Source organism: Felis catus, chromosome B3, assembly GCF_018350175.1.
Source record: "Felis catus isolate Fca126 chromosome B3, F.catus_Fca126_mat1.0, whole genome shotgun sequence".
Taxonomy (NCBI): Eukaryota; Metazoa; Chordata; class Mammalia; order Carnivora; family Felidae; genus Felis; species Felis catus.
Genome location: NC_058373.1, coordinates 16,513,743 through 16,540,496, shown reverse-complemented (window position 1 = coordinate 16,540,496; position 26,754 = coordinate 16,513,743). Strand labels below are relative to the sequence as shown.

At 43.6% G+C, this 26,754-nt stretch overlaps 1 long non-coding RNA gene across 1 annotated transcript in view; it reads left to right on the top strand.

Moving 5' to 3' along the window:
* Window positions 1–7,546: 7,546 nt before the first annotated feature.
* Window positions 7,547–26,754, top strand: part of LOC111560787 — a 44,990-nt gene continuing 25,782 nt past the window's right edge. Inside the window, exons 1-4 of the long non-coding RNA XR_006598946.1 lie at window positions 7,547–8,561; window positions 8,705–8,828; window positions 11,931–12,159; window positions 21,215–21,270. This is a non-coding gene — a long non-coding RNA (uncharacterized LOC111560787). The remainder of the gene's footprint in view (window positions 8,562–8,704; window positions 8,829–11,930; window positions 12,160–21,214; window positions 21,271–26,754) is intronic.

Sequence of the window (26,754 nt, the reverse complement as noted above, 5' to 3'; positions counted from 1 at the left end):
TCCAGAGACTTCCAGGCCGGTCTCTCTAAGGGGAGTTATCAGAACTGGAGAAATTGAAGCCGTACGTCATTAGTAGAGGGTAGAAATTTAATGTGCTATAGTTTTAGTGACTGTGGGGTTTGCTACGTATGTTTCAGTGGTAGAAATGTTTAAATATTTAAATTCTTGACTTTGACAAATTAATAATGTATAGTCTATTGACATTTCCGAAGGTCTGTTCCACCCCAAATCACAGTACCTGCTGAATAATTAATATTTAAAGCTTTTTATTCTTCCCCTGCTCCCCTGCTGGTGTCACTCGAGTTTTGGACCACAGTTGGTGCAGTGGGAATAAGATGAATTTTGGCAACTTTTTTATTCGAATCTCAGCATCATCACTTATCTAGGCTGATGAAGTTGGTCAAGTCACTGAGTAGTTCCAAGCTTCTGGAACTGTTAGCGAAGATAATAATATGACATCTAATAATGCAGGGAGTAACACCTACCTCACAGGGTAAGGATTAAGAGAGTAGGATCTGGAATTATGCCTCATGAGTTTGGATCCCCACTGAATGCCTTGCTGCGTAACTTGTTAATGGCGCTAATCTCTCCCTGGCTCAGTTTCCTTATGGATAAATTGAAGAAAGTAATGGTAGCTTCCTCACAGAGTTGAGAGCCAACATATAGACACATAATGTTTTATTTCAGAGTTTAGCACATGATAAATATTTCATAATTTTAAATATTTTAGGACCATTGTAATATACTAAAAATTCTAGCTATTGGTTTTTCCTATCTTTCTCACTTTCTTCTTTCATTTCATTTTCTACTTGTTCTGTGCACACTGGGCACAATCACATCCCTCTATCTACTATTTGTCTACACCACATGTTGTTGGGAAATCCAGAAATAACCAAAGCAGACAGGCTGCCACACAGGCAGACAACGGGAACTTGAGAGTCTAGGACTGGACACTTACTGACTGTATCGTGCTTGGACAGTTTGCCAAAGAAATAAGCATTTATTCCATTTTTATTCCATTTTTTTTTATTTTGTGTCCTTCAAAACTAGTTTACTCTTCTTGCAAAAGTGTGACATATTTTGCTAGAGGCCATATATTCTGCTTACTTACTGATTTTATTGTTACTGTGAGAAGTCGCCCTTTTTGTAATATAGCTCTCGAGTAGATGGTACAGCGCGGAAAGATGCTACTCGTTTTCTGTACATTGATCTCGGGCCCAGAAACTATTCAGTATTATTTTTCATTCTACTAGCTTGCTTGTGGATTGCTTGATCTCCCACATCTTTATTATTATGTAGCCCGGGGCGTGCAGACTTTTTCTGGAGAAGGCAAGATGGCCAATAGTTTTGTCTTTGAGGGTCCAGCAGTCACTGCTTTTAACTCTGCTGCTCTAGGTCTAAAGCAGCCATAGGCAATATGTGAACAGATGGGTGTGGCTGGATTTGGGCTACAATAGACTTCGTTTAGCCCGTGGGCTCTATTTAGCCCATGGGCTCTATTTCGCTGACACAGATAATCATTTTATTTATAAATTAGGACGTTTTGTTCTTTTAGCCATACCTGAAGCCTTTTGCTTCTTTTTCTTGTATTTTATGGGCTAGGATTTCTAGCATAGTATTATGTAGTGAGGCCAACAGTAGGAATTCTCGACTTTTTTCCCGAATTTACTGGAATCCGTTAGAAAGTTTGATATTAAGAATGACATTATCTTTGGGGCGCCTGGGGGCTCATTTGGTGAAGCGTCCGACTTCAGCTCAGGTCATGATCTCCCAGTTTGAGGGTTCGAGCCCTGCGTGGGGCTCTGTGCTGACAGCTCTGAGCCTGGAGCCTGCTTTAGATCCTGTGTGTGTGTGTGTCTCTCTCTGTCCCTCCCCTGCTCGCACTCTGTCTCTCTCTGTCTCTCGAAAGTAAATAAACAAACAAAAAGAATGACATCATCTTTGAATTAAGAAACTTTCTCTCTATTCCTACTTTGCCAAATGCATTTATATTAAATAAATGTTTCTATTTACCACTTTTCTGCATCTGTTGAGATAATCATGTCATTTTTGGTCTTTATTGATTGATTTCATAATTTTTAAATATCTTTGCCCTAGTCATATAAGTCCAATGCACTTATGATGTGTTAGGTTTTTTTAGTGTCTATTTATTTATTTATTTATTTTGAGAGAGAAAGAGAGAGAGAGAAAGAGTGCTCAGGGGAAGGGCAGAGAGAGGGAGAGAGAGAATCCCAAGCAGCCTCTGCGATGTTGGCACAGAGCTGGAGTCGATGCGGGGCTCAGTCTCCCAAACCCTAGAGACCATGACCTGAACCGATATCAAGAGTCGGATGCTTAACCAACGGAGCCATCTAGGCGCCCCTATGATGTGTTAGTTTTATACACTCTTGATTTGAGTTGACACTATTTTGTTATTGTTGCATTTATACTTATAAATGATTTGGATCTTTTTGCACTCCCCTAGCCAGGTTTCAGAATAAGGTTATAGTAACATCAAAACATCAGTTGGAGAGCTTTCTCTATTTCTTTATTCTGAAAAAAAAAAGTTTGTAAAAACAAATAGAGAGTTTTGGGCTTTGTGGAGTTAAAGTTATCTTGTGAAATTGGTTGAGGAGAGATAGTTTTTGTCTTTTTTTCATAGTTATTTATTATTGAGAGACAGAGAGAGACAGAGCATGAGCATGGGAGGGGCAGACACAGAATCCAGAGCAGGCTCCAGGCTCCGAACTGTCAGCACAGAGCCCGACGCAGGGCTTGAACTCATGAACCATGAGACCATGATCTGAGCCAAAGTCAGATGCTTAACTGACTGAGGCACCCAGGCACCCCCAGGAGAGAGAGTTTTTAGACTGCTGATTCAAGTTACTTAATGGCTTGCTGGCTTGTTCAGAATTTGTTTTTGAGTCATTTTGGTGATTAAAATATTTTGGGGAAGTTTGGCATTTCATTAGTGTTTTCAAACATGTTGGTACAAAATTGTTTATAGTATTAACTTAGAACTTATCTATAGCTATGGGGTTGCCTGGCTGGCTCAGTTGGTAGAGATCGTGACTCCTGATCTCTGGGCTGTGAATTGGAACCCCACATCCAGGGGTAGAGAGTACCTAAAGAAAATAAAACTCTTTTAAAAAAATAAAACAAAATAACTTATCTATAGTTATGTTTCTTTTACATTTCTTTTTCTTAAAAAAAATTTTTTTTAATGTGTATTTATTTTTGACAGAGAGAGAGAGAGGGACAGAGCATGAGCAGGAGAAGGGCAAAGAAAGAGAGGGAGACACAGAATCAGAAGCAGGCTCCAGGCTCTGAGCTGTCAGCACCGAGCCCAATGTGGGGCTTGAACCCACAAACCACGAGATCATAACCTGAGCCGAAGTCAGATGCTTGACTGACCGAGCCACCCAGGTGCCCCTCTTTTCCATTTCTAATTATGTTAATTTTTGGCTTCTCTGTTTCCTCTTGATCCGTCCTGCTAGAGATTTGTAAATAGTACTCACCAAGGAACTACATCTTGATTTTGTTGTTTTACTTCTCCCCATTAAAAAAAAAAATGCAGTTTTGCTCTCATGCTTAGTCCCTTTCCACTATCTTATTTGGATTTGTTTTCTTGCTCTTTTAACGTCTGCTTGGTTGAATACTTCATTCACTTATTTTCAGTCTTTTAAAATGCACATTAAGGCTGCATTTCCTCAAAGTACTCACTTAGCTGTATCCTACAGGTTTGATATTTGCTATCACTTAGTTACACATATTTAATAATGTCTAGTATTTAGGAATGTGTTTTTTGGTTCCTGTTGTACGGTGGTATTTTAGGACTTTCCTGGTAAAATTTTAATTTGATTGCATCATAATGAAATAATACCTTTATCGTATCAAGTTTGGAACGGTATTGAGACTTTCTGTGTAGTCCTGTGTAAGTTAGAAGCATCTGTCCTACGTTTCGTGTATTCCTTGGGGTGCTGAGGTGGTGTGGGCTGAAGGATCAGGGACACCGGCAGGCTGAATGATGCCGCGGGTCTCAGCGCGTCAAGGCAGAAAGTCTGGTTGCGTTTGTCAGGAGTCTATTGCCTTCTCATTTGTCAACCTATCAAACTTTATGATACAGGTTTCTGTCGTATACCGCATTGCGTTTTTACATTCCATCCCTTGGCATCAGGTATGTATTTTACTTAAGGACAATTTACAAATCAAAACAGAAACTTGCAATAAACTCCCTTTACAGTTGTGGTTGTAAGAAGCCTCAAATTCCCTTAGGCTTGATTGATAAAACATGGCATTTCTCCTATTCCTACGATAATGTTCGGCAAACTTTATGACGGAGGGAAACAGCTGGTAAAGTGGGTTCATCGAAAGGTGAAGGTAATATAGTCATAAAAAACAAGACGATAATGATTTTAAAAGGGATAATAGTTGTAACAACACCATTAACCTTTTGCTTCAAATTATCGAATGTGTGGTCTCTTTTAGAGGTCTAGTCAAAGGTTTTCAGTAACTGCAGTAGGGGAACAAGAAGAAACAACATAGAATTTGCCGTAATTTTCCCCTTCAAATTACTCTTTTCCCTAATCCATTAGGAAATCAAGACCACTGCTGGGCTTGGACTTACTTTGAAAATTTATGTAATTTGCTTCATAGTAGAGAGAATGGTCAAGGATAGATAGATAGAGATAGAGAATACATATAGGGTATTATATGTGTGTGTATGCATATATATGTAATATCCATATAGTAGACCAGAATTCAAATACCTGCTGGTAAGAACAGATACCCTTGCTGAGGGGAGAAGGCATTTTATGAAGCTTAAGCATAGAACAATGTTTCCTATTCTAGGTTTATCAATCCATTTAGGATTTCGTATGCCATTTGGGCGATAGTGTAATTTAGCGGAAATTAGAATTAGTCTCCTTTTAGACTTTGTGATTGTACAGCTGATGGAGGTTGCACGCATGTGGCAGAGGTGAAATTAATTGCGGACTGCATGGCTCAATGAAAGTCAGATAATGTAAATATTGGTTGGGCCTAATTTAGATGAAAAACTATGATAACAGAATGTTTGTTGAGGGAAGGAGAGTTATCGAGACTGGGGCTCTCAAGCTGGTGTCCGGGGTCACGCCGATGTTCTTGGGCTCCAGAGGTTTTGCAAACCTCTCCAAATAGTATGCACAATTTTGTAAGAAGATACCTGTGCGAATTGTTTTGGGAGAAGTTCTAGAGGGTTCAGCAACTTCTCAAGGTTATGGGGGTTATGGGTCTTTAACCCCCATAAAGTTTCAGAACAAGTGATCTAGATTTTTCTTTCTGTGTTTACCTTGTTGCCTGGTAACGGTTCCATTTTCTGCTTCTAGAAGTTTCTGTAGCTAGAGATTTGAGATTTGGTGCTTCTCTGCTTTTTCCTGTCCTGTAAAAGGCTATTACATGTCTTTTTGGCCACCTTCTCAGAGTGGCCAAATTTCTTATAGGAAATTTACTTTTCAAAATTTTTTTAAACATTTATTTTGAGAGACAGAGAAGGAGTGGGAGAGGGGCAGAGAGAGAGGGAGACACAGAATCCAAAGCAGGCTCCAGGCTCTGAGCTGTCAGCACACAGCCCCACACAGGGCTTGAACTCACAGACCGAGAGAGATCATGACCTGAGCCGAAGTCGGGCGCTTAACTGACTGAGCCACCCAGGTGCCCCTAGGAAATTTACTTTTCAAACCAACCTTTGGGATACATGGTCCATATGTTAGATAGCACTTGGAAGTTTAGGGAGATGCTGGAAGAAGGGATAGTGATACAGTCTGATTCATCTTGGAAAATCTGTGGCAAGTCTCCTACTCCACATGAGTCCTTCAACTTTGTGTGTATAAAATATGATCCAAATATAGTTGACCTATTGTTAAGGCCTTTGCTTGTTTGTTTTTATTTTTTTAACTTTTTTTTTCTTTTTCCAGACAGAGAGAGACAGAGTGCTAGTTGGAGAGGGGCAGAGAGAGAGGGAGACCCAGAATCTGAACCAGACTCCAGGCTCCGACCTGCCAGCCCAGAGCCGGGTGCGGGGCTCGAATCCACAAACCGCGAGATCATGACCTGAGCTGAAGTCAGACGCTGAACCGACTGAGCCACCCAGGCGCCCCAAGGCCAGACATTTTTCAACTTTAGAATGTTATTGTCCTTCTTGTTCTGGGTTTCACTAAGAACCTTGGGGAAAAGGCACAGAGCTTTTCCTCAGAGACAAGCTCATTCCTACATTTAGGGCACATAATTTGAGAGCTTCCATAAATCCTACAAAACATGTAGGTCCCAGAGGAAGAACTCTCGTTTTAGGTTCTGCTCATTTCTTGCCTGGTTGTACTGCCCGTGACTTTGGTAACTCCAGCTGAGTTTCCAGGGTGGTCTTTTTCAAAGGCCAACACAATTATTTTGCACCCCTGCTGAAAACCTTCTCGTGGTTTCCCAGTGCTTACAGGCTAAAGTCCATAAAGCCCAGTCTCATCCAGGCACTTGAATGCTTTTCATGACCATCTTCTTGTCTACCCCTCCTGCTGTTGCCTACCTCTCTCTGTATACCCCAGTGAACACCCTGCCTCTTGCTTGCCTCTGTTACGTGCACACATCCTGCCCAGTTGTTGTTGTTGTTGTTTTCTGGAACGGCCATGCTATTCTAGTACCCAGTCCCGCCATTTGCTTCTCCTGGCTTGGCTGGCTACCCCTTGAGTATGCTTGGTGATCACCCACCCACCCTTCAGGACCCTTTCGCCTCTTCTCGGATGAGGCCACTGTGGCACCCTCCCTGCCCACTCACACCTGGTATGGCGGCTGTTGGCTTTTGTGCACCACCATGGGCCTTTCTCATTGTAGCTCTTAGCACACTGCAACTCATTTCTTTGTTTACGTGTTTGTAAGGTTACTATAGTCAGAAACTAATTTTTTATTCATATCTGTAGCTGAGTTCCTAGTCAGTTTCTTGTTTAAATTTTAGCTTTGTTGAATGAATGGTTCATCTGGGCTTGTGGGGTACCATGGAGAATTTATTAGCAGGAAAGATGCAAAAAATCTGAAGGGAGAATCATTAGTAGATAATATATAATCACTCTGATCCAAGATAGTCTATCAAGAGATTAATTCTCTTTCTATCTCTATCATTTTTTTTTGAATAGTATTGTATAGGGTAGTGAAAAGAATATCTTGTTTCTAAAAGAATTAAATTCAGGGGAACCTGGGTGACTCAGTCGGTGAAGCATCCGACTTTGGCTCAGGTCATGATCTCACTCTCCGTGAGTCTGAGCCCCATGTCAGTCTCTATGCTGACAGCTTAGAGCCTGGAAACTGCTCCCAATTCTGTTTCTCCCTCTTCTCTCTGCCCCTCTCCCGCCTGTGCTCTCTCAAAAATAAATAAACATTAAAAGAAATTTAAAAAAAGAATTAAATTCAAATTCTGAATTTTTCATTTATTAAAATTTTTTTAAATGTGTATTCATTTTTGAGAAAGAGAGAGAGAGAGAGAGAGAGAGAGAAAGAGACAGAGCATGAGTGGGGGAGGGGCAGAGAGAGAGGGAGACACAGAATCCGAAGCAGGCTCTGGGCTCTGAGATCATGACCTGAATTGAAGTCGGATGCTTCACCGACTGAGCCACCCAGGTGCCCCTGAATTTTCTATTTATTATTAGGTGACCTTAGTGGAAGCCCATTGTTCTACTTAACAATTATACCCTTTGCCTCCAAATTAGAGATCATAAATACACTTTTTTTTTTAATCTTAGAAGAAAGCTGTTAGGATGGAAATAATACCTGCATGCATATATTGCTTCGGGTAACATGACATAGAAGTGTGAGTAGCATTTGTTATTAATATGCTGCTGGATTATAGAACCGTTACATTAATTTGAAAGTGAATGCCAAGGGTCAGACCAGGAATAGAAAAGAAGCACCTTCATCCCTACCCTCTTTTCCTGTACGCATTGCAGGCATCACCAATGGATAGCAGAACTCTTCATCCTGGAGGCCACACTTCATTTCAGACTCCTTCTCAAGCAGTCGTGAACCACGGTTGATGATTAATCAAGCCGTCACTCATCGGGTTAAGCTATTAATCAGAGCTGGCTCAAGAGATAAAACCCAGGTGTTGTTTTTAACACTAGAGCCCGTGACCTATGAAGGAAGCCACGAGTAAGGAAGAATCTCGTTAGTGGTCAGAAATCCACAGACAAATGCCCATTTCGCTGTCAACAGCACCTATGTTGTCCCATTCACTGTCTTCCTTCGTAATGGTGGGATTTTGTCTGGGCGCACGGTTCCTCAGAATCAAAATGGAATATTCTGTTCTCTTCTCTGCAGCTGGATGTGGCGATGGGAGGAGGGGTTTTGGCCAGTGGGACAGAAGCCACTATGTTCAGTGGCAGTTTCTGGGAACCCTTCTCAGGAGGCAGTCACACCAGCTCTTTGCCTCTTCTCTTCGTCTCTTCCCGCATTCTGCGGCTGGCATGAGGACTCGCCCCGAGGAGCGATGACAAAACAGTGAACTGGGGGAACACTCTGCTTCTCTCTTGTTTAAGACACCACTCAACAGTCAGGGCAATCCGGTGAGAGTCTGCCATTTCCCCCTGCCGGTTTGTTTATTTAACCCCCCTCATGGGGAGTTCCAAGCACCTTCAGATATTAAGGCAAAACCCATTTACTGTAGGCACAGAAAGGCCAACAGAAAGACTTTTGTATACTTTTCCAGGTTGGAAAAACATGGCACGTTGATGTCCACTGGGACAGTTGCCATAAGCAGCAGCAGGAATGTGATGAGGTAATGAAATGACGCATTGGGCAACTGGGATGTCGGATTTTGACTTGGGCCCCGTGTAAGTTGTCTGAAGTTGTTCTAGGTACATAGAGCCTCAGCTTTCTATTCAATATAATGTGTACAGGGAAGCCTGGGTGATTTAGTCGGTTCTGCCCCTTCCCCATCTCGCGGTCTGTGAGTTCAAGCCCCGCGTTGGGCTCTGTGCTGACCGCTCAGCGCCCGGAGCCTGCTTTTTATTCTGTGTCGTCTCCCTCTCTCTCTGTGTCCCTCCCCCGCTCGTGCTCTGTCTCTGTCTCACAAATAAATACACACTTAAAAACATTAGAAAAAAATGACGTGTGCACCTGAGGGAAAGCGGGGAGAGGTTTGTGCTGGTGTGGGAGGTGGAGGGTGTGGGGGTATGAAGCAGGGGCAAGACCAGGAGCCTCCCCAAATGGGAGCGAGACCTTGCCACCAAAGCGGGGACTGACCCGTGAGCTGGCAGAGGCCCAGTCAGGGGACTTGTTAACAAGGGACAGCAGACACATGATGCCTTTGTATTGTGACTTTGCCACATTCATACACGTAGTCAATATGCCCCGTAAATTTTCAACGGTGAATAGTTTTCTGCATTTGTTACGTGCTGCTTGCTTTAAATTTCTGTCACAGAGCTCCACTTTCGCCCTTGTCTTTTATATACTCTGTTTACGTTTGAGTATCTATATTTATACTGACTACAGTAAAAAAAAAAGTATATAATAAAGTCATTCGACATCAAGAACAGCTTTTTATCTGCTTTGTCAGAACATCATTTAAACAGCTACATTCTCTTAATGCACAGTAGTTAAGTAAACTCCAAGATTCTTATCCTGCAATAACCCATTAAATCATCTTAAATACTATGTCATAATGACAACTCGATGCAACCAGATGTGATATTTGGGGATTTAAAAGAAATAGTTTTCTAAAGACACAGCCTCCTGATTTTACGTTCTCGAGGCCGTGTGCACAGCTGTTAAATCTCACTGTTCTACTTTCTGTGAGTGTATATCACTTCTGTTCTGCCTCACGCACGGCATTACCGAAGTGCAAACGAAATGTTCCCCAGGACATTGTGATAGGCACTTTCGTGAGCTCTGCATCGGCCATGATTTAGTTCTCGAGGTGTGATTTTCTCACTCCGGAAATGCACGAATGCGTATGAGCCTGATGCCACACAAAAGCATTAATATCAGGGTGTGCAAGATGCCCCATGCTCTGACAGTCACGGTAAGTCAGCTGAACCCAAAAGGCCAGAAATCACCCCCAGGCTAGACGTAAGGTACAGGTGGAACTTACTAGCCCACATTTGGGTTAAGCATTACCTCCTGACAAGTGTTTTTAACGCCATCAGCACAGTAACCCAAGACCTCCCGCGTCAGCCCTGCCATTAATTATTTCTAAAAGGTGTCGGCTTTAGAATCTTTGAAGTTTCCATGTCACGTGGGATCGGGAGTGAACTTTTGAACTTCTGATTTTATCAGCTGGTATAAAAGTTGGCACAATTCAAAATTGTGTATGTGATGAACCATCAAAGAGAGAGAACTCATCTGACAGCCATGTTATACACTGTGTGCAGGGAAAGATAATTCCACCATCAAGCAGGAATCCTAGAAATTAGGTCATAACAGGCAGTGCAAGTGGGCCCTAATGAACCCGGATTCATATCTGTGGTGAAATTATATGCTGGATAATGTCCTTGGAAACGCTGCCATATTTCAGTCTGGAAAGAAGCCCATTGCTGATACAACAAATCAATTGATAAGAAGTGTCTTTATTGCACTCAATAAAAAAACAGCGCAACCCCAAATAAACATACACGGCTCATAAAACAAATTGCTCACCTAAAATGAATTACACTCTAAGTTTTTTTTTTAAGTAAATTACACAGAATATTCAGTGATGTTTCCACCCACTAAAGAGTAAGATTATAAACAGCACTAAAAGTAAATGTTTCCACGTTTCTTTTTAGTTTAGTTTTTGTTGTTGTTGTTGTTCAATCTACAGGATTACCAAGAGCAAAATGCAAAAGGAAAAAAAAAGTGGTAGAAATTGCCTGTTTCGTGAAATATAGGAAAAAATATACCATCTGTGATTTAGCACAGTCCTCAATATTCCATCTGCGATCTGAACGCGGTTCTTAACAAAAGCTGAATCCATTGTCGTTCAATATGATGTTTTGAAAAGTTTTTCCAAGAAGACGACTTTTGTAAGACGCTAGTATTTTTGGCGTGGAGTTCCTTCTGAATGAAATAGTCGATGTGGCTCTTTGCAACTGTGTTAAAAACTGGTTTTTGTGACACGCAAAGGCTTGCAATTTTGAAAAAGTAGTCGGCCAGAGCTGCCTTCCACCACCTTGTCCCCAGAAAACTTCCTGAGAGAAATGTAGTTTTGAGCCCTGTGTGATAGGTTTGTATTTCTTCATGCGTTAAGATTCAACAAATATTTATTACCAACGATCTTGTCAGAGGGGTTTCCCCGTGTGAGGGAGTCCAAAAGTATCAAATGGTGTTACTATGCTGCCTTAGGCATTGTAGTTTTGTTCAGTATTTTTGTTTAATGTTTATTTAGTTTTGAGAGACAGAGACAGAGCACGAGTGGGGGAGGGGCAAAGAGAGGGACACACAGAATCCGAAGCAGGCTCCAGGCTCTGAGCTGTCAGCACAGAGCCTGATGTGGTTAATTAGACAACACAATGGCCCGTCCTGTAGTGACCACCAATGTTTCTTCAGGGTGATGCTGTCACCTATGTGCTACCCCCTGATGAACCCATTAGGTGATACGAAACCACACGTGGGCACTCCCATCCGTCACCGTCAAATAACATAAAAATGGGGTTTCTCAATCTTGGCATTACTGGCACTTTCAACTGGATAATTCTGTGTTGGGGGCTGTCTTATGCCCTATAGGGTGTGGCGCAGCATCTCTGCCTCTACCCATGCGATGCCAGGAGCACCCCCCTCCCCATTATGATAGCCACAAATGTGTCCGGAGATTGCCACGTGTCCTCCAGGGGAAAAAAAAAAAATCACCTTCGGGTGCAAACCACTCCTATGAAAGGAATCATTACATTTTCACATTAGCAATTGTTAGAAACTATTGTTTTCTTTTCTTTTTTTTCCTTCCCTCCTTCTCTCTGCAGGGTAACAGCTCATGATTCGTACCTAGCTTCTTGCAGTAAATGAAAATGTGATGGAGGTTACTACCGAACGCAGAAAGGAAGAAAAAGTGGGAAGTGGTTTAGGAGAAGCGAGGGCTGCAAGAACTGTTTTGCAACGTGTGTGAAGAGCAAACGGAGGGGCGGACAACTCCAGTGTCATTGAACACAACCCAGTTCTCCAGCCACCCGGGACTGTTCTGATACTAACCAGGTTGCCACAGACCACACTTCCTTTCTTCACTCTGGGTCCTTGGTGTGTGTTGGGGGTGCGGGGCGCGGGGGGGGGGTGCGGTCCAAGCCCTCTTTGGTCTGGAAAAATACTCTTCGTTTTGCAGAGCTCGGCTCCAGTGTCTTCTCCACTTTTTTTCCATGAGGGTGTCTTAGGTCCCACCGGTAACGCGAATTTTCTCTTTCTGCTTCCGCGTTGTGGACTTGTGTTAATTTCAACTTGGTGCTTTTCATATTCTGCTCAATATTTTGGTTAAGTGGTTAGATGCCTGCCTCTCTCAAGACGTTATAAAGTCTTGGAAGCTAGGCTTACCATCATTGCTGCCTGTGACATCTAGTCAAGCGATTGCATTTGGCTGTGATTAACAGAAATCTGCTTCAAGGAAGTGAAGTGGAGGGGCGCCTGGGTGGTTCAGTGGGTTGAACGGCTGACTCTTGGTCCTGGCTCAGGTCATGATCTCACGGTTTTATGGGTTCGAGCCCCACGTCAGGCTCTGTGCTGGTAGCTCGAGCCGGTTTAGGATCCTCTCTCCGCCCCTCCCCCACATGCACTATTTCTCTCTCTCTCAAGATAAATAAATAAATTAAAAAAAAAAAAAAACAACCTTAGGGCGCCTGGGTGGCGCAGTCGGTTGAGCGTCCGACTTCAGCCAGGTCACGATCTCGCGGTCCGTGAGTTCGAGCCCCGCGTCGGGCTCTGGGCTGATGGCTCGGAGCCTGGAGCCTGTTTCCGATTCTGCGTCTCCCTGTCTCTCTGCCTCTCCCCCATTCATGCTCTGTCTCTCTCTGTCCCAAAAATAAATAAAAACGTTGGAAAAAAAAAAAAAAAACAACCTTAAAAAAAAAAAAAAAAGAAGAAACTTAAGTAGAGAGCTTGTTTCCCTTATATTATTAGAAGCCTAAAGGTAGGCAGCTGAAGTCACCGGTTCAGCAACTCAACGAGTCTCAACCTCCAAACTTCTTCCGGCATTTCCTTCTTGGTGGCAAGATGGCAGCGGGTCGGCCAGCCACCATCTCTGCGATCTCCGCGTTCTCAGCAGGCAAGAGGAGGGTTCTTCAGAAACCAGCACCCTTCCCTTGTTATCTCTTCGGTCAGCACTGACTCACATGGCAATTCCTAAGGGTAGCAGAGGTGAGGAGAGTGAGTTTTAGCGTCTGTTGTAGAAACTGGCAAAGGAAAGCAGGTTGGAATCGGTTCAAATTAGTTGCCCTCCAATGGCTGACCACGTGCTACTGCTCGTGCAGGGTACGTGGGGCTAGACGATGCCCCAGCGAGAATTCTTCCTCCTAAGGCCCTTGGCACAGGAAGAACAAACACCATCTCAAGTATTCCACAAAACTATAAATTCGGCCTTAATTTGGCCATTGCTTTCAAAAAAAAGAGCTCAATGAATATGCATGCCTCCTTATCTTTTGCTTTCATTCTTCATGGCGCAGGGGTTGGATTTAATAAAAGGAATATGCAGGACAAGGCACAGAAGTCCGACTGGGAGGGATGTGGGGCAGAAGGAAGGCACTGGTGACCGATCTAATCGTGTGGTGCCGTGAGCTACCAGGGCCAGGACGACTTTGAAGGCAGAAAGAAATCTGGATGGCCAACATGACCTATGGTGTCACAGTGGGACTTAGATAAAAGGGGTCACATGTTAAAACGTGATTTTAAGATTTGTCTGCCAGAGCAATGCAGCACTATTATTTCTTTTTAAGACCCACTTGAAAACTCACATAGAGACATCTAATGGCTATTTGAGATTTAGTGTACCTTTTCTACTCTTGTCTTATGGCTTAGCCAATGAAAAGCCCAGTTAGCCAATGGAAAGCCCAGAAATTTGTGCTTTAGGCTGTGTCCTTGTGTGTTTTTTTTTCTCTGCTAAATATGCATATGGAGATATTTAACCTGTAACCACAAAGTTCCATAGAAAACATTCATTTTATTTTCTTCTTCAGTCAGTGTGACAATTTAACCAAGAATGGCCAAATTGTTTTCTTTCTTTTTTTTTTTTCCCTAAATCAAACTCTGTCTATTCAGTAGAAGATCACTATGGGGTTCCATTAAACAAAATAACACATTCTGTTCTGCTGTTTAGTAGGGCAGGCCTCAACTTCACTGTCTCTAGGATTCATTCACCGGAATGCTCACTAGAGGAACATTTTCCCCCATCAAAAGATCTGGAGATCCACATTCCACCTGCCTCCCCTTTCTCTGGTGATTTCTTTTGCTTCCTCTGGTCTTTGGTATGATAAATGACACAAGGCTCCTATTAGCATGTATACAAACTCAGAGAAAGAAAAATGGGGGGGGTAGAAAAACAGTATTTCCCTTTTCTCATCTAAAACAATAAACTTATAATAAAATAAAATAAAATAAACTAATAAATTTATATTTAATTGATTTGGTGGGTCTTTCCTCATGAAACGGTAAACCCTATTAGGAAAAGAGACACAATGATAAATTATTGGGGGGAGGATCTTTGCAAAGGTTTGTCGTCGGTTGGTAATAATGGTCTTGAGGATGTAAGATTGATCACACCTGGCCGGCTCTCGATTCATTTAGCCCAATTGCCTGTCGTTGGCAGCTGGGCCAAGAAACACAAGTGTTCGCGATGTTTCTATTACATGCAGTTTGTCCCTAATCATCCCAGTGGACAATTAATGCTGCGACATCTATGCATTTGGCCAAAGCACAGATTTATGTTTGCACTACCTGCAAGCTCCTGAGGAAAAATAATTATTGTTTTGTTTGTGTGGGCTTTTTTTGTTCTTTATTATTCCCTTTCAGGCATCCTGGTATTCACTTGAGTGCTATTGCTTTAAGGGATGAATTACACTGTAGAATTCTTGTTTTGGAAAGCCAGCTAACATTCCTCTTATCCTTACTCTTGTTGGTTTCAAAATTATTTCATATCATAAAAGCAGTGCATTCACATCCCCAGAAGTACACAGAATAGGGAAAAATGATAAGAAACTATTCATGGGCTTGGGCAGGTGCAGAAGGCTGTGTGTTGTAATATTGATGGCAAGAGTGAAAATCTGAGAACTAACTAAATGTCCATCAATAAGGAAACAGTTACATAAATGTTGTCATGGACACGTTAGGAAATCCCTGCAGCTATTAAAAAACAAGTAGATATTTTGTGTATTGATACAGAAAGTTCTTTTTTCAAGACCAATTTTTTTCTTTTTTGGTAAAGTTTATTTATTTATTTTGAGAGAGAGGGAGAGCACAGTCAAGCAAGGGAGAACAGGACAAAGATGGGGGAGAGAGAGAATTCCAAGCAGGAATCTCCTCTTTGACAGCAGGGAACCCCAGCCGGACGTGGGGCTTGACCTCACAAACCGTGAGATCATGACCTGAGCCGAAATCGAGTTGGACGCTTAACCAACTGAGCCACCCAGGCACCCCTCAAGACCAATTTAATTGAAAAAAGAAACATCGCAGAACGACACAAAAAGTGTGATAACATTTATATTACTAAAAATACTAAACATTTATATATTCCTGTAATTATGTATTTACGTGAATGCGCAGAAAAAAAATGTCGAGAAAGATGCTCACTATCCTGGAGAGGCTGGGAAATGGGGAAAGGTTACAACAAAAATATATTCAATTTTGTCTACATTTGAAAACAAGTACAAAAGAATTGCTTAAAATGAAGGAGGGAAAAAAAGATCCTGAATCTCCTTACTCTAACAAAGAAATGCCATCAGAATGTTTTGTGATTTTTCCTTCTAATCTTTTTTTTCGTTTGTATATATCTTAAATAGTGGTGCTCTGAGGGAACATAACATTTAAACCTGTAACAGTGTCTAAAATCAGAGAGGGGTGAAAAAGAAAACCAGTGTCCTGGTAAATCCGCTGTTGACATTGTCCTATGTAATTATGTGTTTAGGAAATGCGAAACATCCTTTTAGCGAAAGCCTCCTTCCCTTTGTCTGTAAGCACTCTCCACCTGTCCTTGTCTTTCCCTCCTAATTTCCAAAAGACTTCTAAAATTTCCCGACTTCCTCAGGGAGAGGAAAAGAAGTATATACCAATAGGTGTAAAATAATTACCATAACAAACAATTTGTGAGCTTTTATCATATAACTGTTAGCCACTGTTCTAAAGCACTTTGTATTGACTGACCCATGGACTCCCCATAGATCTGTGAGTTAGGCTCTAGGGTGACCATTTTACCGAGGAGGAGATTAGGGACAGAGAAGCTAAGGAAATTGTTGACAGTTACACAGCTAGAAAGTGGTGGACCCCGGGTACAAATCCAGGGACTATAGCTCTAGAGTCTCCATGGTGGCTTCTACCACACTGCCTCAATGTTAGTAGATCCTTAATGGCAGAAACACATGATGTCATGTGTCTACCTGAGTCTTTAAATTTTACACAAAGGAGGTCACACCATACCGCTATTGGGCACCTTGCTTTTTTTCCCTTTAAAAACTTTTTTCCACCCAGGGCTAATTCAAAAGGACCGTATTCTTTTAATAGATTGCAGAGTTTTTTTGGGCGCTTGCGTGGCTCAGTCAGTTGAGCGTCCGACTTCAGCTCAGGTCATGATCTCAGGGTTCGTGGGTTTGAGCCCCATGTCGGGCTCCGTGCTGACAGCTCAGAGCCCGGAGCCTGCTTCGGATTCTGTGTCTCTCTTTCTGCCCCTCCTCTGCTCATACTCTCTCTCTTTCTATCTCAAAAATAAACATTAAAAAAAACCCAAACAGATTGCAGAGTTTTCTATAATAGGGATACAACTCTATTCATAAATACTATAGTCATTTTCTGTTTCTTTTTTTGGCGTTGTTTTCCACTTGTATTGCTTTATTTATGTTTTCTCCTTCTTCTGGGGTCAATTTTGTACCTTGTATTTTTTCTAGAAAATGCTTCATTTCCTTTTTCTCTGTTTGATATTTCTTTCATTTCTGCTATTACCTTTGTTATACTCTCCCATCTATTGAAAGGGCATATTTTATTGTTGATTTTCTAACTTCTTGAACTGGATGCTTAAGTAATTCATTTTTACTTAGTTCATTATGTAGGTCTTTCATGCCATGAATCTAGAAAAGCACGTTTTTCTCCTCTGATATTCTGTTTTAAAAATCCATGAATAATGTAAGATATTGTTTAAAACTTTCTAGTTGGTTCACTTTTTTTCTCCTAATTCACGCCTACACTTTCTGCCTTGTATTACATTTCTTGTTCCTGCCTTGCATATCCTGGTTGATGACTGTCACATCTTCATATTTTATATTATCAAGGTTGATAACCTTAACCTTGTCTACTCGTAACATTTTCCATAGTAATTCGGTTTTCATTGTATATTCAGGTACATTTAGTGCTCATATGCAGCATTTTGTATCCAGAATTTAACAACAAACATGATAAGTTTGTTATCATTTTCATGAAAGCAGGCATGGTCTTATTTTACACGTATCATGAGGTACCTGGCCGTCCCTTCAACATTGGATTTTAGATTGTTTCCAGTTTTCCCTTCTTGTGTGTTACACTGCATTCACTGCTTGTAAGGATTTATCTCCAACCCCATATTCTGCGTTATTTCCACAATTAGAGGAGGGCTCACTAGGTGGGAGTGGGAGTGGTTGTTTTGAAGCCCAGGGTAATTTATACCTCTGCTTTGAGCGTCCCCGACTCTTGCAAGAATCATGCTAGACTGCCCTCCCATGGCAGCCACTGTAACTACACTCACATTTCAGTTCTCCCATTGCTTCTATTGGGAGCCAGAACCACACCAGTGAGTGCATTCAGGGAGACACAGCTCTCCTTGTGGTGAGGGGGCTTTCTCCTTATTTCCAGAACCCTTTTTCTCGATGTTCAGCATATTTCCTGGGCTGAATCTCAGAACCTTTCTCCAAATTGACCCTGCGAGTTGAGATTGACAATGTTGCTTTAAGAGAACTGTAGAGTTTGGACTTTAAGAATCCGTTTTGGAATCATTTTTCCAGAAGATAGTTTTCATGTACTTTCATATATAAAAATCTGCCTGCGATGGTTTACTTTCACACAAAACCCTGAAAATATTTTCGTTAAGTTATTACCCAACAGGTGTTAAACTCATATAGAATACATTACCTTTGTGCTTAAAAAAAAAAAAAATAAAAATAAAATAAAAGGCTTTCTTAACAAAAGCAGACAAACAAACACACAAAAGACTCTCTTAGCTATTTTCAGTAGTAATGGGCTGTTGGGCTGGGGTTGACTCATTGACATGCCCACAAGTGAGGTGAGAGAACAATGTTTCGCTATGAAATAACTTTTTCCTACAATGGTGCTGGACGCAAGGTGACCCGAACGGAGCTGACTCTGTGGTCCCCAAATCAGTTCAAGCCAGTACATGGAGCCCCAGTCTTGGCTCTTCCTACCACCTTACCTTCTACACCCTGCCAGCTCTTTCTGCCAAATATCACTCAAAATCCATCCTTTCTCTCCTCCCACTGCTAGTGTCCTGCCGGGTCCAGGCTGCCTCAGGATCTCACCCAGGACTCCGGCACTGGCCTCCCACCTATCTCTTCTCTTCAAACATGCCCTTTGAGACCCTTGCTTGGTAAAGCAGTCGGGGGGATTTTTCTAGCAAGAAAATATTTACTTAAAAACCTTCAGCAGTCATCACAGCTCTTGTGGTTACGTTCAAACTTATGGAAAGAACAGGTTATGCTCTCTGTCCTGCCCGTGGATTTTTGTGCATACTCTTATCTCTTCTGGAACGTTCTTCTCTCCCTTCTCCAACCCATTCTTAGTCCTAACCTTAGATGTTTCTTCTCCAGAGAAATCTTCCTGCATCTTCCAGGTTCCCTGGATTTGTAGCTCCTATGGTTCCCTGGCCCATATTGTCATGTTGTATTAGTTCCAGCTGATGAGTCCCTAAGTTCTGTAAAGTCGGGTATCTTGGTCTTGTGTACTGTATCCACTAGAAATTTTACTTGACTGTTAGTCACTGAGACTGAACAGAATAAGATAAAAGGATGTTTTTCTCACATACCACAGTCCTGAGAAGAAAATTACCTTAGAGCTGGTGTGGGGGTTCCACATTCCCCCTGGAGAACCAAACTTCTTCTATTGCCGCTCTGTATCCTCAGGCATTGGCTTTCATCCTTAAGGGCGCCTCATGGTCCAGTATGGCTGCTGGAGCTCTAGCTATTACAGCCATGATCCAGGAAGGAAAAAAGAAGAAGGAGAGAAGGACAGAGAAAGCCTGCATGGCCATTTGTGTCCCCTTTAAAGAGCTTTCCCACAATCCTTCCTGAGAATATCTGCTTCTATCTTGTTCGTCAGAACTTGGTTACCTGGTGATACCTAACTATAAGGTTGGTTGGGAAATTGCCTTCACCTAGGTATAATGCCACCCCAATTGAAGCTGGAGTCTATCACTGGGAAAGAAGATGGGAATGAGTATTTTGAAACAACCAGCAACTTCTGCTCTTGTCAGTATAGTATCTCAAGGTCTACCTATTTGGGTTCCCAGTAGACGTCATGAGACCATGAATGTGTGTCACTCCAACCAAGGGAGCAGACAGCCCTGGGACCCAGAGGGTAAAGGAAACCAAAAGGTTAGGATAGGGAATGTTATACTGCGCTCGACAGAAACCGTCTCCCTTGCGACGATGAGCGTGGCCCATCTGCAAGTGACATGGTGACCCCTGTTTCTCTGAGCTGCTGTTTGCTCCGGGTCCAGCACATGGAAGCGGGGTTCTAGGCTTTGCCCCGTAATTAAGAAGCTAGCGGGCTTCGTTCTCCTCACTTACCCTCGAAATCATTTTCTTCAATTGTTTGTTAGGGCCTGTGCCTTCTCTCCTACTCACCTGCCGCAGAGTGGCGGGGGCCGGGGGAGCCTAACGAGGTAATAAGATAATGTCCTATGTGACACATATGTGGACCCGCAGGCCTGATCGTCAGTAGCTCGGCACCCACCTGGGGCCAGCTGCCTACGGCGGTGCTATTCAAGCTGCTAAGTGCCTATGCCTCACTTGGAGACCTTGTGAAATGCACGTCTGACTCAGTCGATCTGGTGTTGGGTGCTCTGCTCTTTGGAACTCCAGGACCAGCTCCGTCTGACCAAACTCTGTGGGGGCGGGGGGTGGGGGGGGCAGCTGTGCGGTGAGCCAGGGGAAGCACATTTCCTACCCCAGTGGAGCATGTGCTCCCAGTGCACCTGCCCACATCCCTCTGGGGAAGCTCTCTCTCATGCTTTGGGAGTGTGGCTTTGACTTTCTTCGTGCCTTTGCTTTGCTGGGTCAAGTGGCATCTGGACCATCACTGATGGCCGGATCGTTTTTTTTTTTTTTTGTTTGTTTGTTTGTTTTGTTTGTTTTTTTAAATTTTAACGTTTATTTATTTTTGAGACAGAGAGAGATAGAGCATGAACGGGGGAGGGTCAGAGAGAGGGAGACACAGAATCTGAAACAGGCTCCAGGCTCTGAGCCGTCAGCACAGAGCCCGATGCGGGGCTCGAACTCACGGACTGCGAGATCATGACCTGAGCCAAAGTCGGACGCTTAACCAACTGAGCCACCCAGGTGCCCCCTGGATCGTTTTTTAACCCTTGTATGGCGAGAATCTCCACTTCAAATACATGGAAACCTTAAAAAAAAACCCAAAAACAAAAAAACAAACACTCATGGAAAAATAAAGTACATAAAACTGGAATCGCTAATAACCAATAAAAACCTTGCAGGACTTGGTGTGGATAGCTCAGCTTTCTCTCACTGCCCGTTCATCTTTGCAAGGAGCTTACATGCAATAGACCCCCAGCCTTCACCTTGTACCCCATGCTCTGAGACCTTTTCTAGGCCAAGGCAGGAAGGGCAGAAGCAGGGATTTTTGTTGGGTTTGTTTTTCAACATTACGTTACATTTTTCTGATTATGAAAACTGTAGGTACTTATTTGAAAATGAGGGGGACGGGGCTAGAAAAAGTCGAAGGAAAGAAATCTCTCACGATTTTGTTTTTCAAAGGCAATCGTTTCAAACATGTTGATGTCTTGAAAATTCATTTTTGTATTTCAAATTCTGTACATTTAGACTTTCTCTTTTTACAGAACTGTGAACTCCTGTGACAGGCAGTTGACTGGAAGATGGGCCAGGAGAAAGGCAGGTAAGAATTCAGGCCTGTGTAGACATTCCCTGGTGGGAGCTGAGGCCAGTTTGCCAGGGAGCTGGTAACCAGCCTGATAGCTGGGTACTGCAGTACTTTTCTGTCTCTTTCCCTCTGTTACTAATGTGTAAATGGAAGTAATGACCTCGACTTCTTAGCAAAGTAGAATACCACAGAGGCATTAAACAAATGAATGTGTTTTCTGTTTAATCTTTGTAGCAACCTCTGAAGGCAGGGACCCATGTTATTCCCATTTTATAGATGAGGAAACTGAGGCCACGACCTTACTGGGTTATGGTGATGATTTTTTTTTTAACATGCAATATACGTATAAGCATATGTAAATTCTGGCACCATTTGTTATAATTGTGGTGAGACTTGGTCTAAGCACTAGAGTTCTGGGGTGGTTTGGAGGGACTCCCAACTCAAAGTAGGAAAATCAAATATGGCCTCTCAGGAATGGGCTATGTGAAGAGAGTGGGGGTGGGAAGGGATCAGCTTCAGGCATTATGGTGCACTCGTTGGTTAGAATGTAAATTCTTTTTGGGAGACTCTAGGGACATCCACAGGCTCTTTGCATTCTTTGCAGTAGGCATGCAAAATAGGTGTGTTGGCCATAATAGCAATACAATCTTCCAGAAGCCAAATCTAGAGCCATTGTTAACCCCAACAGTTACTTGTGCAGATTACAAATGGTTGATCCCTCTGGGTGTAGACGTCAGGCACAATGGAAAGGCATCCTCCCTAGACCCTGCTCTAAATCCTGTGCCTTTGGGCTTGGTCCCCACTTGCCCTTTGTTGGGTATCGTGTTCGGTGAACCCACTGCTCACCACTACCCATCAGAAGTCCCTAGTCATGAGCTCTAGGCTACTGGGGCTTGGGCGTTGAATACAATGACCCCATCTCCCCCATCCCAGACACTGGGGTGAGTAGCAAGTGTGGGTCCCACTGGCATGAAGGCATAATGACCAACACTGGATACTTTCAAGAGTGGGTTTTGGGGCACCTGAGTGGCTCAGTCATCTGGCATCCGACTTTGATTCAGGTCATGATCTCGCGGTCCGTGAGTTCGAGTCCCGCGTCTGGCTCTGTGCTGACAGCTCAGAGACTGGAGCCTGCTTCGGATTCTGTGTCTGCCTCTCTCTCTCTGCCCTCCCCTGCTCATGCTTTATCTCACTCTCTTGCAAAAATAAATAAACAACAACAACAAAAAGAGTGGGTTTTGGTGGGGGCAACAGGAATCAATCTCTGAAGGCCCCAAGTGCCTGAAGGGAGTGGAAGAAAAGCAACTCAGTGGATAAAACCGGCAAGTTGAAATACCCACAGACAGGCTTCTCTCCTTCCCAGAGATTTCCCACAGTGGCCTTGCTTAAACATGCCCCTTCTTGCACCTTGAGAATAACTTCAGGGAAAATAATTTTATTTGTCCCTCATTATTTTTATGTGACTAATAAATCACATATAATTCTGGCACTTCTTCCTAATAGCAATTAGAATAAACAATAAGAACCATTTCAGCTGCTCGACAATTAGGATTCTAACGAGTGAAATGGAAGTCGTGTGATGCAGATTTGGACAATTCATTAGTTGGAAGCATACGCGCTTTTAAAAACGAATGATGTCTTGAGCTAAATTATTCAAAACACAGCGAAAAACTGGACGGGAGGGACAGATGCCAGAAATAGGCCATATTCTTCACATTAGAGGGAAAAACGAGACAAATCCTAAAAAGGATCTAAGAACCGAGAGTCAGAATGGTGTGAAATCTTACTATCACTAAAAGGTACAAACGTCACCACGTATCTGTGTAAGGAGGCGCACTTTTTTCACTGTGCTGAACAGCTTTGGCACTTCGCCTATGTCCCTGATGGTTAAGTGGGTATTTCTCAGCTGAGAAAGATCAGTGAGGTTGGACCACTTACCCGGAGCTACCCAACCAACTGACCGAAATGCCTATCCTTCGACCTGTGCCCCCTGCCCCCCCTTTTTTTAAGTTTATTTACTTATTTTGAGAGAGACAGAGAGAATGAGTGGGGGTAGGGGCAGAGAGAGAGGGAGAGAGAGATCCCAAGCAGGCTCTGCCTTGTCAGCACGGAGCCCGGCGTGACGTGGGCTTGAACTCATGAACCGCGAGATCATGACCTGAGCCAAAACCAAGAGTCAGATGCTTAACCTACTGAGCCACCCACATGCCCCACACCCTGCCATTTCCGAAGGCCAAGGTAAATTTCTCCTGAGGGGACATTTTAGAACTAGTAGAAATCGGGGCACCTGGGTGGCTCAGTCAGTTGAGCATCTGACTTTTGATTTCAGCTCAGGTCATGATCTCACAGTTTGTGAATTTGAACCCTGTGTTGGGCTCTGCACTGACAGCACAGAGCCTGCTTAGGATTCTCTCTCTCCCCCTCTCAGCCTCTTGCCTGCCCCCCCCCCTCAAAATAAGTAAAATAAACTAAAAAAAAAGAGAGAAATAACAGAAATCAACACAGGAAATGCAAGAGTGGAGGTAATCTGTCTCCTTTCTTCCTTCCTCTCTTTTAAGTATAATTTTCTATAGAAAAATGCACAAATTCCATCCAAGTATACACTTCGTGAGTATCACATACGTGCACACCTGTGTAGCCACCGCTCAAATCAAGAGCTAGAACATGTCCATCATCCCAGAAACTTCCACTGCGCCCTTTCCAAGTAATCACACCGCAAAGGCAATTGTTGACCCTCTTTCTATCACCGTAGGAAAGCCGGCCTGTTCTTCATATAAATGGAATCATAGAGTATTTAGTGTTTGGTATCTGGCTCTCTTCACTCCACATAAAGCCATGCTGTTGCACGGATCAGCAGATCGTCCCTTTTTATTGCTGTGAGCGATTCCGGGGTATGAATATACACAGTTGGTTCTTCCATTCTGCTCGTGATAGGCATTTGGATTGTTTCCAGCTCTGGGCTATTATGAATGAAGCTGCTCTGAGTATTTTCACTGCACCCACGTTTTGTGGACATCCACACTCCTCCCTACGAGGGAGATTCCTGGGTCACAGGGTAGGCTATGTTGAAATTCATTAGAGAGTGCCATGACTTTTTAGCTAGTTCCTTTAAAAAAATTTTTTTTTAAACATTTATTTACTTTTGAGACAGAGAGAGATAGAGCAGGAGCGGAGGAGGGGCAGAGAGAAAGGGAGACACAGAATGGGAAGCAGGCTCCAGGCTCTGAGCACAGAGCCTGACGTGGGGCTGGAGCCCACGAACCGTGAGATCATGACCTGAGCCCGAAGCAGGAGGCTCAACCGACTGAGCCACCCAGGAGCCCCTAGTTACTTTTTTTTTTTTTAAACATTAGCACTTTATAAATGTTAATTGTCCAACTTAGACTTTACCCACAGGCAAGAATCACAAAATTTAGAGCAATTTCATATCTTTTGGTTCCCTGGTGACCAGTTGTTCGAATCGCATTTTAACTAAGGAACTGGTTAAGGGCATCAGAGTCCCGTGTTCATGAAGTTTTGCCTGTACGTGTCTGTTAGGAGGTGAGTGTTACAAAATAAATAAATAAATAGATAAATGAACGAACTCATGAATGAATGAATGAATGAATGAATGAATCAGTCAATCAATCAATCAATCAGTCAGTCAATAAGGTGCTTTACTCAGCAAACACAAACAGCCCTTGGACTGAGCAGAACCTGTTGGCTCCCAGGAGCGATCCTGCAGGAACCGCACTGCCCGCCGCCTCGGGCTGCCTGGCCGCGCAGCGCCACCTAGTGTCGGCCGCTCTTGGTGCCGGGCTTGCTCAGCGCCTCGTTTCCTCAGGGTATAGGAAATCACCCAGCGTCCTGGTGACACCTTTTGCCAAAAGCCGGAGAACTCTTCTCAGCATCCTTGGCTTTCACCTTGCACGGTCCCCAACCCTTGTCGTAAGGGCCCCTGAGGGCGTCTCGCCTCTCCCAGTCCTGGCTGTACCCTGCGGCTCCAAGAGCATCGCGACCATGGACAGCAGCCAGGGCTGAGCTAAACTGCAGGCGCGTTCCCTCCTCCCCTCGATCCTTCCCACTGCGCACCCCTCTGGCCCTCCTGGACCTCTCTGGTAGGTTGGAGACTGATTTTAAAAAGCCTTCGGGGAAGCCAGAAAGGGGAACTGACACCGAGAACTTACTTCTCTTGGGCTGGGTGGGCCAGGTTGTGGGATATTTATTTAAAAGGCGAAAGAAAGGTTTATAAGATCTGAAGAGAAACTAGAATGTATGTGGGGTATTTTATATTTGATGTCCCAACAAACCTCTGAGGCAGCTATCATTAACACATTTTATAAATGGGAGAAAGGGAGATTCAGAAAGGTTAAGTATTTTTTTCCAAGGTCACACAGCCATTCCAGAAAGAACCAGATCTCCAACTCACCACTAGCTGTTTCCTTCCAGGACAAGGGCACTTTTTCTGATTCTGTGCCTCCCCCCTGCCCCCACCCCGTTTTACTTCCTCCCTTCACCATTCACATCTTGTCCTTCTCTCCTGGATGCTCATAAAATGTTGCTCTTCCTGTTTTAAATTTGTTTTAATGTTTATTTATTTTTCGGAGAGAGAGAGAGAATGGGGGAGAGGCAGAGAGGGAAAGAGACACAGAATCCGAAGCAGGCTCCAGGCTCTGAGCTGTCAGCACAGAGCCCGACTTGGGGCTCAAACCCACGAACCGTGAGATCATGACTTGAGCTGAAGTCAGACGCTTAACTGGCCGAGCCACCCAGGTGCCTCTAGCTCCGCCTGCTTTAGAAGCCACATGTCACATGTTTGGAAGGAACTCCAGTTGGCCCTTACAGACCCCTGCCTGGTTCCTGGCCAGCTGTCCCGAGTCTCCTTGAGAGGCACGGTCTAGTTATGGACGTGCCCAGATCGCCACAACCCTCCCTTGCAACCTGCGGCTCTTTGCTTGTACAGAAAAAGAATCCCTCTGTGATTCGAGACGTGTGGTGCTTGACCTCCCCCTTCCCAGGAAGTGATGCTTATAGTGAGGCAAGTAGAAAACTAAAAATCAAGAGCAGGAAGGGTGCTCGAAGTTCATTTAGTTCTGGTGCTGCCGCATACTGAGGGAGGTGGAAAGTGTCCTAGAGACGGATCGAGCATGATTCGGTGGTGTGGAGAGCAGAGCCAGGCGGGTTACCGTGTTATCCGGTGTACAAGAGCTGTCCCCGTGTGGAGAGAGACATACGGGGTGTCCACGGGGAGTGGGTAGGAAGATAGGCACAATGAGACGTGAGGGGAACAGTTACCTGTCCGAAGGGCCTTGTGGGTCCACAGGTGGGCCCTTGACCATCAGGGTAGAGGCGCTGTATTGCAGACTGAATTGTGAGCCCCCCACCCCCAATTCATATGGTGAAGTCCTAACTCCCAGCACCTTAGGAGGTGACCTATTTGGAAACAGAGTTTTATAGAAGTGGTCAGGTTAAGACGAGCTCGCTGGGGTGGCCCTAATCCAATATGACCAGCATTATAAA